A 14154-nucleotide genomic window follows, 5' to 3' on the forward strand; every position below is an offset into this window, starting at 1 on the left:
CCTCTAAGAACTTCCCAAATTGCTTATCAAGCTTGGCTTTTGAAATCTCTGGAAAGGGAAGTGGCTTGTAAGGCTCTGGAGGTATATATTTATCTTCTTTCTCTCTAACCTCCTCTTTACCTTTTCTTGCACTCCCATTTTCACTCTTTTGTTTTTCATCTCACTCAAAAACTTCCTCAATATATCTCTTTTCAACTTTTTCACTCTTCTCATTATGCACTATTTTACCACTCCTCGGTGTGATGGCATGACATTGCTCCCTTGGATTTTCTGTTTGACTAGGAAGTTTCCCATAGAATTGGTACTTGATGAGCATGCTTGTTGTGCAACTGATTTTCCAGCATCCTATTGTGTGTTTGCATTTGTTCCAGCCTTGCTTTCATCTCTCTCAACTCTTCATCACGCTTAATTTGATTAGCAAGAATTTGTTGTAATAAAGCCTCTGTGGTGGAACTTTGTTCTTGCTGTCTTGGTAAAGGTGCAGTATTTGCATTCTTTTGCTGAAAACTAGGTGGTGGTTGCCTAGGTTGTTGGTATTGATGCTCTTGTTGTTGTGATGGAAAGTTCTGAGTTGAAGCTTGATTTTGCTGATTCTCCCATGAAAAATTGGGATGATTCCTCCAAGCATATGAAGGATAATCTACTCCACAGCTCATTGTTCCTTCTGCATAAGTAACTTGTTGAGAACTTCCAGAGCATGATGATGAACTGACTAGCATACTTAAATCCTCCATTTTCTTAGCAAGGACATTAGTGAGTGCATCAAATTTGGCATTGATCATGTTGAATGGATCAAGCTCATACATTCCAGCAACTTGCCTTTTTTGAGTTGGAGTTGACCCTCTTGGACTACTCCATAGATGACTGTTCTTTGCTATTTTCTCTAATAACTCATAAGCTTCATCTTCATGCTTAATGATGAATTCCCCTCCAGTTTGAGCATCAATGATTCCTCTGATAGCAGGAGTGACATTTGTGTAAAAATTCTGGTTTATCATCCATTTAGGAATGGCATGATGTGGACATTGTCTCTCCAACTCCTTCCATCTCATCCATGACTCATAAAGAGTCTCATCTTCTCTTGGTCTAAAAGCAATCATTTGATTCCTCAACTCTTGAGTTTTTCCAGGTGGAAAGTATTGGGCAAGAAATACATCAGTGAGCTGCTCCCAATTTGTAATTGAGTTGTGAGGTAAAGAATCAAGCCAATCCAATGCTCTATCTTTCAAAGAGAATGGAAACAATTTTAGCCTTGCTGCATCATCAGATACTCCAGGTTGTTTTTGCATGTCACAAATCATAGCAAACTTCTTCAGATGTGTGTGTGGATTTTCAGAAGGATGACCCCCAAATTGAGAATTCTGAATCATTTGAAGGACTCCAAAATCCATCTTGTAACTATTTACATCAATTCTTGGTCTTGCTATGCTCTCTCTCAAGTCATCAAAACGAGGAAAAGCATGATCCATCATACTTCCCCTAGGCAGATTAGCATTTACTACCTCTTCACCATGGGCTGCATTTTCATTATTTTGACCATTTCCAGCATTACCAACACCAATTCTAATTCTTTCATCAGCCATGTCTGCTTCTAATTCAGTTTCTCTCGAAGCTTCTTTCCTTTTTCTGGTTTCTTTCTTGTTGGCCTTACAAAATTTCTCAATTTCAGGATTGAACAGTAAGGTTGTGTCACTTGAGCTTCTAGCTCTTCTCATAAAAGATTAAAGTACCTGAAAAAGAACAAACAAACACAAAATGAAAAGATAACAAAGATAAAACTAAAAACAACTAAAATGATCAAGAATTCAATCTTAAACAAACAACTCCCCGGCAACGGCGCCAAAAACTTGATGCGTCCCAACCGCAAGCGCACGGGTCGTACAAGTAGTATAGAAAAATATCGATCCCACGAGGAGTTGTGTTAATGATTGAATTTTCGATATAAAAGTTGACTAAATTGAAGTATTTATGAGATTAAAATGATGAATTAATGGGTAATGGAGTATGAAATCTAAATGTGCAAAATTAATATTCTATTCAACAATGTATTAATTAAACTAAAATTGCATCAAATAGAAATAAGCAAGTTCAAATATGGCAATATTTAAATTGGCAAATGATTAAATTCGATTAGAAATTAACAATGGTAAAAAGGCGATTCCGGAGTTCGGGATTTCATATTCGAGCTATTTTGGGATTTTAAATTGGTTGTCCAATCTTATGAAACTTATGAGTTTTAAGGAGATTAATTCTTAAATCCTTTGAATTCCCTGTCGAGTGAGACAATGAGTGCCTTCATCTAACTAATCCTACTTTCGTGGAGTTAGAATTAATTAAGACCCATTAAGTTCCTTAATTAATCTGTGAATCCTCTTAATCCTTAGCCTATTTCTAGGTCTAAGTTAATTAAGTCCAATTTCCTGATTATCTATCACAAGGCCTTCTCCTTTCGGTGCTTCAACCATGGATTAAGAACATTACTCAATGGGATCCTACATTAAGCATGTCATTAAGCTTACAAGAAATGAATAAAACTCATTAAGACCACAAAATATGGATTACCCAATCAAAATCCACAAATATCTCAAATATTACAACCCTTACTCCAGAATCAAAAGTAAACTACTCACTATCCATAATGCTTACAAGATATGATGAGTTTAAATGGAAATAAAGCTTTAATCTAAGCTAAGAAGTAAGGAATTAAACACTAGAAATGTAGAAAAGTGTAAAGAAAGAAAGAAATCTGCAAATCTTAGTTGAAAATGGTGTGGAAGGTGGAAATGACTCTTCAAATTCTGCTTAGCCTCCTCCTTTCTTTCTTTGCTCCTTGCCTCCCCTCTAAAATGAGAAAATGGGACTATTTATAGCATTTTTCTGACATGGAGCCCTAAAATGGTATGTTCTAGGAGGAATTATTTGAGGGAATCTCCTTGACTCATTAATGAACTCTTCATGGGATTGCATAAGTGGATGCATAAGTTATGCAGTCCCTTATGCGATTACTGATTACGGGCCACTTATGTAAGTTGCATGACTTGGTGCATAGGTTATGCACAATTTCGTGAATCTGCATAAGGGAGGTGAGAATGTGCATAAGCTATGCAGTCTCCTTATGCACATTTCGGCTGGTTCTGGAACAGTGTTCTTCCTCCTTATGCAGAACTGCATAGCTTATGCGGCAAGTTATGCACAGTTTGGTCTATGCATATTTTAGCTTGAAAACTTGCTTTTGGCATCTTTTTGCTGTAGAAGACACTCCTCAATGGCAAAATTCTCTTTAGTCCTTCAAAAACACCATTTTTCCTACAAAACAAAGTAAAAATTACAAATTAATCCAAAATCGACAATTATGAAAAACTAACTAATTAACTAATAAAATTAGCTAAAAATGACTAATAATCAAATAAAAATGGTTATGAAATTAAACCTAAATGATTATGCAAAATGTATGCATCACTCCCATATCTCCCAAACACTTCCACACTTCAATTGGTATTTCATCGGGTCCACAGGCTTTACCCACTTTCATTCTCTTAAGTGCTTCCTTTACTTCTAAAGATCTAATCCTTCTAGTATAATTCACATTCTTTTCTATTGTTCTATAATATATATTCACGCTATTACCATTTTAACTATTATTAAAGAGATCATTAAAATAATTTCTCCATCTTTTTTTAATGTCCTCATCTTTCACCAACACTTTTCCTTCTTTATCCTTAATGCACCTGACTTGATTGAGATCTTGACATTTCCTTTCTCTCCTCCTTTCTAATCTATAAATATCTTTCTCCCCTTCTTTAGTTCCAAGTTTCTCATATAACTTTTCAAAGGCCTGTGCTCTTGCTTGACTAACTGCCTTTTTTACCTCTTTCTTTGCTATCTTGTACTGTTCATATGACTCATTATTATCACATTTAGGAAATTTCTTATACCATTCCCTTTTTCTCTTCACTGCCTTTTGTACTTCCTCATTCCACCACCATCTCTCTTTTGAGGGTGGTCCATGTCCTTTAGACTCTTTAAGTACTTTTCTAACTACTTCTCTAATCTTTGATGCCATCTGTATCCACATATCATTGGCCTCTATATCTAGCTTCCATACTTTGGACTTGAGAAGCTAATTTTTGAACTTCACTTGCTTTACTCCTTTGAACTCCCACCACTTTGTTCGAACTATACTATTTCTTCTGACCTTACTTGAATTGTTCCTAAACTTGACATCCAAGACCACCAACCGATGTTGACTTTTTAAAGCCTTTCCTGGAATGACCTTGCAATCCTTACATAGAGTTCTATTTGTCTTCCTGGTTAAGAGGAAGTCGATTTGGCTTCTATGTTGTCCACTTTTGAAAGTCACTATGTAACACCCTCCCGGTAGCAACTCCGTACATTCTACTGTTCCGGTGACCGGTGTCGGTCCGGACAGCTAGAACGTCCGGAAAAAAATATTTAAACTAAAGTCAAGAACCAAAATTAACTCAAATATTAATAAGAAAAATTTAGGAAAAATTTTAGAAATAAAATACAACCAAGTTAAATGAGCCGGTGCCCAAGCGATGGGTAACGGAGGAAGTTGCGGTTCTATAACGAGAGCCCTAGATCAGGGAAAAAATTATAAAATAATTTTTGGGACTCCAGAGAAGGGTCATTAAGGTTCCTATGGCATTAGAATGCCAAGAAAATATTTAGAAAAATTTTTCAATCGGTACAGCCAATTTTGACCCGTTAAGCCAAACGGAGGGCATTTTGGTCATTTCGCCTTCAGAGGCGATTTTTGGCCGACTTGTCCAGTTAAGTAAATAATTAATATGACATAAAATATGAATAAATATTACTAAAAATTAAAGTGAAAAATGAGTAGAGAAAAGAAGAAAAGAAAATGAAAGAAAAACCTAAATATGACATCACATGATGTCATTTGGAAGGCTTCCACCAATCACAACCCAACAAGCCAAATTAAAAAGAGAAAAATGACAAATGAAGAGACAAATTTTCTGGTTCTTCTTCTTCATTTGGACGTGAACCTCTTCTTCCATAGCTAAGTATATTCAAGCTTTTCAAAGCTTGATTCACCCATTTCTACCCAACAAAATCATAACCTAGCTTCACAAAAAATTAACCTAGCAACTTGAGTAACCTCTAGGCAGCCAAAAGAAGAAGAAAGAAGGAGTTTGGGTAGTTTGAAATTCTGCCCTATTCAAGGTTAGTGCCTATTTACACTTAAATCTCTTTTAATTCATGTTAAAGACTTAAAGTGAGTAAGGTTTTGTGAATTAAATGAATGGAATCTATGTATATGGACCCTATGAATTTTTGGCAGCCCTAGGAAGGAATGAGTTTGATTGTATTAATGGACTTAGAGTGAATTGGAGATTATGTTTAGAGTGTATACATATATATATACAAGAATGAAAGAGTTAACTAAAGAAATTGTGAAAACCATGACTTTGAGCTAGGGTTTAGGAGTGAAAATTTGACTTTGCTTATGAAATTGTTAAAGAACATTCTAATAGTCAATTAGTGACCATTTGAGATAAGTTGACCATAATTAGGAGTGAATTATTGCATGGCAAAGTGGAATGGGCAGTTGCCCCATGAGTGCAAAGAGGTGACTGAAATTTCAGTCCACTTGGACTGCCATATCTTGGGCTGTGTTGGTCCAATTGGTGTTTGGCCAATTGGACATGAAACTAGGCTTGTAATGGCACATTTTTGCTGAAGAAACCATGCCCAAAAGACCAAAGCAAGAGGACCAAAAGTTGGCCCCATTCCGGATACCCTGCAACCAAAGACTGCGAAATGACCAAATGAACAGTAACTGTTCATTTGGCCATAACTCACTGTAGATATGGTCAATTGACCTGAAATTTTTACAGTAACAAGATAGGATATAGACAAACAACTTTCATGAAGAACATCACCCCAAATTATGCCATTAACCCATTCAAATTATTGGGCAAAGTTGAGTTATCAAACCTGCAACTCTGCAGATTTTCATTTGAGCAGTAATGTTTGGAGGACTATAACTCTCTCTAGAAAACTCGGATTTAGGCGATTCTTGAACCGATGGAAACCTAAGGTATGGTAGAACATTTCATATGAAGAAAGTTAGACCAAATTATGAACTTAACTTGACCAAATTATTGAACAAAGTTGGACAAAAAATCTACTGACTCCAAAATCTCAAAGATGAGCGATTGCACGTGAGCAAGAAATTTATTTTGGCCATAACTTGAGCTACAAAACTCCAAATGGAGTGATTCAAAAAAAGAAATTCAACTAGACAAAATAAGGAACAACTTTCATGTTTACCATTTCCTCAAATTCTTACTGCAACAGTGCCCAATGGAATAGTAAAATTGAGTTACAAAAATTGAAAATTTTGCTTCTCTTGGTTTAAGCTTAGAAATGGTATTAATGCTTAATGCCAACAAGTTTTAAATGCAAAATGTGGTACATTGGAAGTGTTAAAACCAATGCAACTATTTTCTATGCAAAAGTCAACTTTTTGTTGACCAATGAAGTGAATAGTGACACCAAGACTTGAAATTCAAAAATTGTGAAACTTAAAAGTGCAAAATGCCCTAGTAGACCTAATGTGATTGGTTTGGATAGGTTGGCATGCCAATAGGGTATTGTTTTAGCAAGATCACAAAGGCTTTATGCCTGTGTTCATGGCTTTATGCCCGTATTCATGGCTTTTATGCCCGTATTCATGGCTTTTATGCCCGATTATGTGATATCATGGCTTTTTAGCCATACTGTAACACCCCTGATTTTTTTATATATTATTATTGGGCTTCGTGTAGGTATCCTCAATTCGCGGAAATTCGACAGTTGTCCGGATCTGTGAATTTCCGGCGAACACTCGGCTGGGAAAAGTCTCCGAATTGGATCGAGGTTTTAGCTACCCCACCATTGTCGGGCATTCCGAGCGTTCAAGTCGGAATCGGCAGAGGTAAACCCGAACCTTGCTTTTTCGTAATTTTCTAGTGCTTAAATAGGATTGAAAATCCATAAAATATTCGTGGTAGCTTAGAAAATTACGATTCTTTTTGCAATAGCTTAGTAATATTTCTAAGGACAATGGGCGAGTTTTATAATTTTTAGAGCTTATTTGAGCGGCTTTTTGCAAAAATGATCAATTATAAGGACTAAATTGAAATTTTACATATTGTGAGGAATGATTGATTTGATGGGCCCAGGAGGGCTGTGTGATGTGATTGAGTTGTGGATATATGGATTGTGGATATAGAAGTGTGTTTTGAGCCCTTTTGCAGTTGGGTAGGTCCTAGGTATAGGGAGACTCAGGATTTTCACGACTTAGGGCGTAATTGGTCTTTTTCTTTATTTGTATTGAGTCGATTGTATTAAATAAATGTAATATGATTGTCGTGAGTCGACATGCCTTCTTCCTCCGCCCACGCCACAGTAATTTGTCGTCAAGACTGAGAGTAATATATTAATTTTAATTATAATTTCGATATTATTATATGTTCAAGATGCCCATGCATCACTTATATGCATATATTTATGTAGTTAAACTCTAGGCACGATTTATGTTGCATTCATAATCGTTGATGTACCATGAATGTTGTTGTGGTAATTTGGAGCAGCGGTGTGCGTGCGTTGGCGTGCGTGTGATGTGGTGTGGACTATGGATAGGGCGGGGTAGTCACGGCTTGAGTAATTCGGCTGGGACGTTCCTTCGAGGGGTAGTCACGGCTTGAGTAATTACTGGGACCCTCGATTTGGTTATTAAGTGGAAGTCCGAGCTTGAGTAATTCGGCACCAGTTGGATTTAAGAGAGTCAGATAGGGATCGGCTCCCATATGTTATGATTGATACTACAGGTGTGTGAGTGCTCCAAATTACCTTTTGATGTTATGATGTGAAAATGTTGTGTATGTTGCATTTCACTCTACAAAGTTGCATTAGTTTGAGATAGTTATAGAGATTATAGTTAGGATTGATATTTTACTCTCTGAGTCGAACGCTCACTCTGTTCAAAAATTTTTACAGCCACAGGAGGATATTTTGTTAGGTTAACCTGCCTTTTTACCTCGCAGGTTGTTTATCAATATTGTGTAATTTTAATTACTCCTAGAATTTCCGCATGTGTTAGCAGAAATTATTTGAAATTGTTCTGTAATATTATTTTCTTGTTGGAACTGTAATCTTAATATTTTAAGTCTGTTTGATGGATTGGATGAGGAGTGAGCTCCCATTTATTATTATGTTGATGAGTATGTGGAGGGTGAGTGAGCTCCCAATGGATTGTTTATTGTGTTTACAGTCGGGTGAGTCGAAAACTCCCGTTGGAAAGTCCATTTTATGGCGGACTCTGTCCGCTTGTTTTCTTGATATTGGGCCCAAATGGGCCTTAGAGTTGGGTTAATGAATAGTTAAGGCTTACTACGGGCCTCGGGGCTTTAGGTCGCCCAGTCCTAGTGCGGTCCGCCCATAGGTTGGGTCGTGACAAATGTGGTATCGAGCTTAGGCTCCGATTCATAGGGAAAAATTATCTAAGTGTTGGGAAGAGTCTACTAGAGTCACATGCGGAGTATAGGATTCTGTTTCGTCTTTTCCTGTAATTCTTTGTTTCTAGATTCTACGTTATACCTCGGGAAATATAAGATTACCTCAGTTAGTGTCTTGATTTTCGTGGAGTACACAGAAATATGAAATAGAGTTAGTAGACATGTGAGATCTATCATGAGGATACGTACTCCAAGAAATGTTATATTTTTGTCAGTATGGGTTTAAATGGTGTGCCCATTTCGTGTAAGACACGAGTACATAAAAGTGAGTCTTAAAAGTACAGTTGCCCTAGATAAGGATGAGGATACCACTACTGGCAGTCATCAGTAGATGACCCAGTCAGAATAAGTTTGTGATAATAGAAGATTCAGGAGAGATAAGAAATTAAGAGACCTAGTGCTCAGACGTATCGTAGTAACTATACAATGTTCTCGATGTACGCTCTGTAAGTCGCAGATTCTGATGCAGACATGAGATTATTGTGTAGACTGCGTGCATCCCCGTGGTGCTCCATAATGAGGATGTTGCGAGCGGTCTCTATTTTGGTACATAATACCGCAATGCAGTTCTATATCCGCAAAGGAGTTGGGAACTCTGGTTAAGAGTCTAGAGCTAGAATATCGAAAGGTCACGTTGGGTGGTAACTAGAGTCAATGACTCGATTACCTAGCATGAGCTAGAGTTACTGAAGAGTTGCCATCGGACTGCAGGTTTCGGACTAGTTGCAAAGTAAAGTTGATACCTATAGAGTGAGACCATCTAGTCTTCGGTATGGAATTTTGGATGGTTTTTGCAGAACGATAGACGTTTTGCTTAGAACTTAGTGAGAATAGAATACCTTGTGTGTATCAGTATGGAATAAAGTACAACCCTACTACTTAGAGAAGGTCGAAACTATGAATTGATGATTTACAGAGCTATGATATGATAAAGGAGACATTAATTTGACAGGGTTTTGGGCAAGGTGGTAAATGTAGTACCTTTGTTGCAGCAAGTTAGGGTATAGTCCTATCTTTTCAGAAGGGATCGAAAGTTATTATTAATAATGGTGACCAATAAAATAGTGCCCCAGATAGGACTGTAGAGTGTGGTAGAGAGTAGTTGGCTCGGGTATCCTGCAGAGGATACAAGTTTCATTATAGGAATAATATATAATCAGATCACGATGGATGTAAATCCTTTGAATTGGATGACGGGTTTGGATGCCCGGAATCTTAAGTTTTGGCTAATTGAGTAAACATGGAAAATAATAATAATAATAATAATAATAATAATAATAATAATAATAATAATAATAATAATAATAATAATAATAATAATAATAACAAATAAATAAAATTACTGCAGAATCAGTTCTCGAGGTAGTAAGGGTATTATGTAAACTAAAGGATAAGAATAGAAATCATACGATAAAGGTATGACTGCAATTTCCTGAGTTCCTTTCTAACTTCATATCGTTCAAAACAATAGTATAATCTAATTATAATAGTGTCAAGAGTAATAAATTAGCAAAGATAAATTATAGAAGACCAATGGATAGAGAAAGTGCAGAATGAAAGTTTGGACAATTGATTGCAGATGCAATATAATCTAAATGCTAGTGGAAGTACTAGCTAGAGTGGTCAAAGGACTAAATCTGAGTAGCACAGACATATGATAACGCGATAGAGACTCTGAAAGATATAGTTAGCAAGTACAGCTATTATGTTAGGAAGAAGAATGGAACCAGGGATAGAATAGTCAAGTTCTATTTTGGGTAAGACAAAGGAAATAAATGAAAGGACAACCTAAAGAGCGCATAATAAAAGGAACAAAGTTAAGATATAGGATAGGCTAAGTGTTATTCTTGGCAAGGAGAATGACAAGGATGGAAAACCCAAAATGGGACCACATTAGTGAGAGAAGTGATGGAGGTATGGAATACAATAATAATGAGTAAATGTTAGAAGGTGTGCGATGGTATTGCGGACTACCTAAATAGGTAGAGAAAGAGAAGTTAGTAAGCGATAAGTTGAATAAAAGTCGTCTAAGGGATCAAATAGGTATGATGAGAGGAAAAGAATGATAGATAATGATACATATGCTTAGTTTAGACTTTTGAGATAGTGAAAAGGTAGTTAGAGGTTAGTTATGAATGTCGAGCAAACATTGTTAATGTGATCAATGAATCACTTTGTAGTGAAGCAATAACGACAGGACAACAGTAGGGGTAGAAAAAAAAAAAAAAAAAAAAAAAACAAGTTTGGGTGGTTATAAATCACTAGAAAGTTCAAGGATCAAATTAATGACCATAGATAAGGGTGGAATTAGTGTTGGAAGAATTTATTAGTGAGAGAAATCTTTCAGGAATCAACAAAAGTTAAGGGCACAATAAAAACGATGATAGATATGAATCATAGGCCGAGTATAAGTAAAGTTAATAAATTATAAAATATTATGTCAAGAAGGAAAATGGTACGGTAAAGGGTTCATGCAGATGATACCTTATAGGTAGAGCATAATTGTGCTAGGAGATGATGAAATTTGGAGAGAAAGACCAAGAAACTTAGGTGAAACGTTATAATATGACAATCGGGTGTAGTTGAATATAAGAGGATATTTTCTTTCTTTTCAAGTTTAGCTTGTGCTTTTGGTTCTAGAAGGTTATATAAGGAATGTAAACCGAGTCAAGGAGACCTAGTTATTGAGAGTTTAGTAGGCACAAATTCATACATAATTTCTGATATGAGAATGACAAGAAGTGCATACCTAGTATTAAGTATGAAAGGACGAACAGAGTAATGATAGGAGTTAAATTGAGTTAGCTACTAAGGCTTGCAAACTGCTTTAAACTATGAGTGGAGGAAGTCATGTTTATGGTTGAGATTCAATAGATGAAATTGTTCTGATGGGTAATTTGAGGTTGAAGTTTAGAAAGCTATGGGCGTATATATGATTATAGTAAGGAGAATGAACACGTGAAGTATCTTGTTTGGAATTAAGGCATGACACATATTTCCTACAGTGTTAGTTCAGATGGAACTTATAGTTTATGGGGCTCATATTCATCCAGATAAGCAATTTCCTACTAAGGTGATAGGGAATGATAATGTTCGATAGTTAAGTTGGAAAAAGGGGATACAAGAAAAAAAATTTTCTATGGGTAATTATAAGTGTTACATAAGGTGAAGAATGTCTTTGGTAGGAGTAAATCATAGGATTAGAATTCTTGAAGTAATGAAACTAGTATTCAAGATAAGACTAAGAAATAAAAAGAAAGTTAAAGTTGATGATGGGATAGACATCTTTGAAGGAAAAGGTGTAAGGATAAGATAGGACTAAAATTAAGGAATAAGTACAAAGAGTTGAAATGATACCAACAATACCAAAAATAGGAAAAGGGAAGTGGATAAGATGCAAAGGACAGAAGAGAGCTCGATAGAGTCGGTTATAATGATGAGGATAAGGAGTGTCTAACCATTGCCCCGTGTTAACACTACCTATGAGCGGTGAAGGATACACCGTGTACTGTGATGCCTCTAGAGTTGGCCTAGGGTGTGTTTTGATGCGGAATGGAAAAGTAGTGGCTTATGCTTCAAGGCAGCTGAAGAGGCATGAGCAGAACTATCCCACCCATGATTTGGAAATGGCGGCTGTAGTCTTCGCACTAAAAATCTGGAGACACTACGTATGGTGAAGTGTGCGAGATATACACCGACCATAAGAGTTTGAAGTACTTCTTCCAACAGAGGGATTTAAACTTGAGACAGAGGAGATGGATGGAGCTTCTGGAAGAATATGATTGCCCCATCCAGTACCACCCTGGGAAGGCCAATGTAGTAGCAGATGCTTTAGCGTAAAAATCTTCCGCGGTTGGCGCACATTTCACAGAGAGAAGAGACCGTTGATTCAGAAGTACATGAGTTGATGGATCAAGGTTTAATCCTAGATCTTTCGGATGAGGGTCTTGTTGGCTCACTTTTGGTGAGGCGGACTTGAGGGACAGAGTTAGAGTTTCCCAAACAGAGACCAACAATTGATGAAGATTAGAGAAAGAGTACAGCAAGGTGAAGGTGGTGAGTTTGGATTTGCCAATGATGGCGCCCTAGTGCAAGGTTTTAGGATATGTGTGCACGATGTGGACAACCTCAGGAATGAAATCATGCAAGAGGCACACTATACATCTGCACAAGATTCACCTGTGTTCCACCAAGATGTACCATGATGTGAAAGATAGCTATCGTGGAATGGCATGAAGAGAGACATAGGACTTTGTGTCCATGTGCTTGACGTGTCAGAAGGTGAAGTTTGAACACCAGAGACCGTCAGGGAAGCTGCACGAGCTCTCTATCCCTGAATGGAAGTGGGAAAGGAGTAGTATGGATTTTGTGGTAGGTTGCCTCGTACCACGCGAGGATATGACTCGATATGGGTAATTGTAGACCGCTTGACCAAATCAGCTCACTTCTTACTCAGAAGACTACATACTCGTGGCACAAGATGCCCGGCTCTACATTCGAGAAATAGTCGATTGCATGGAGTTCCGCCCATAATATCCGACAGGGCCCCAGATTCACTTCTCGCTTTGGAGAAAGTTGCAGGAGGCACTTGGCACACGATTGAACTTCAAGATGACCTTCCACCCTCGCAGACGGACGGTCAGAAGGACAATCCAAACACTAGAAGACATGCTTCGCATGAGTGTTTTGGATTTTGGAGGTCAATGGGATGAGCAGCTAGCTTTGGTGGAGTTTGCCTACAAGATTATCACTCCAAAGATAGGAATGGCACCCTATGGGCATTATATGGAAGAAAGTGTAGGTCTCCTCTGTGTTGGATAGAAATGGGGGAAGCGAAGGTGCATGATGTAGACCTAGTGCAGTACACTTCAGAGGTAGTTCCTTTAATCGGGGAACGACTGAAAACAGCTTTCAGTAGGCAGAAGAGTTATGCAGACCCCAGACGGAGGGATGTGGAGTTTGCGATGGCGACTATGTATTCTGAAGGTTTCTCCAATGAAGGAGTCATGAGATTTGGAAAAGGGCAAGTTGGCACCTCAAGATATTGGACCTTTTGAGGTTACGGATAGAGTTGGAGCAGTTGCTCACCGGTTGGAGCTACCACCCAACCTTTCTCACGCTCATCCCGTGTTTCACATCTCCATGCTAAGAAAATACATTCCATCCTTCTCATGTACTATAAACTGATGTAATAGAGCTAAAAGAGAACTTGACATTTGAGGAGCAACTCAGAGCCATAGTGGACTACCAAGTGAGACAATTAAGATCAAAACAGATCCCTATGGTGAAGGTTTTGTGGAGGAGTCGATGGTGGAAGAGTGCACTGGGAGTTAGAACGGACATGCGTAGCAAGTACCCTTTATCTCTGCTCAATATATAATCATGTGATTTATTCTCGCTTGTGTAAAATTCGAGGACGAATTTTCGTAAGGGGGAAAGAATGTAACACCCGATTTTTATATATTATTATTGGGCTTCGTGTAGGTATCCTCAATTCGCGGAAATTCGACGCTTGTCCTGGATGCGTGAATTTCCGGCATGCATCAGCTACTAGGAAAAGTCTCGAATTGGATCGAGGTTTTAGCTACCCCACCATTGTCGGGCATTCCGA

The 14154-nt window shown here is 37.6% G+C and overlaps 1 non-coding gene across 1 annotated transcript; it reads left to right on the plus strand.

Annotated features, from left to right (window-relative positions):
- The first annotated feature begins 1008 nt into the window (after nt 1-1008).
- On the plus strand, nt 1009-1116 carry LOC131178173 (small nucleolar RNA R71). Its single transcript, XR_009147304.1, has one exon. It is a non-coding gene; the product is annotated as a small nucleolar RNA R71 (small nucleolar RNA).
- Nucleotides 1117-14154: the final 13038 nt, after the last annotated feature.

Source organism: Hevea brasiliensis, chromosome 2, assembly GCF_030052815.1.
Source record: "Hevea brasiliensis isolate MT/VB/25A 57/8 chromosome 2, ASM3005281v1, whole genome shotgun sequence".
In the NCBI taxonomy this organism is placed as follows: domain Eukaryota; kingdom Viridiplantae; phylum Streptophyta; class Magnoliopsida; order Malpighiales; family Euphorbiaceae; genus Hevea; species Hevea brasiliensis.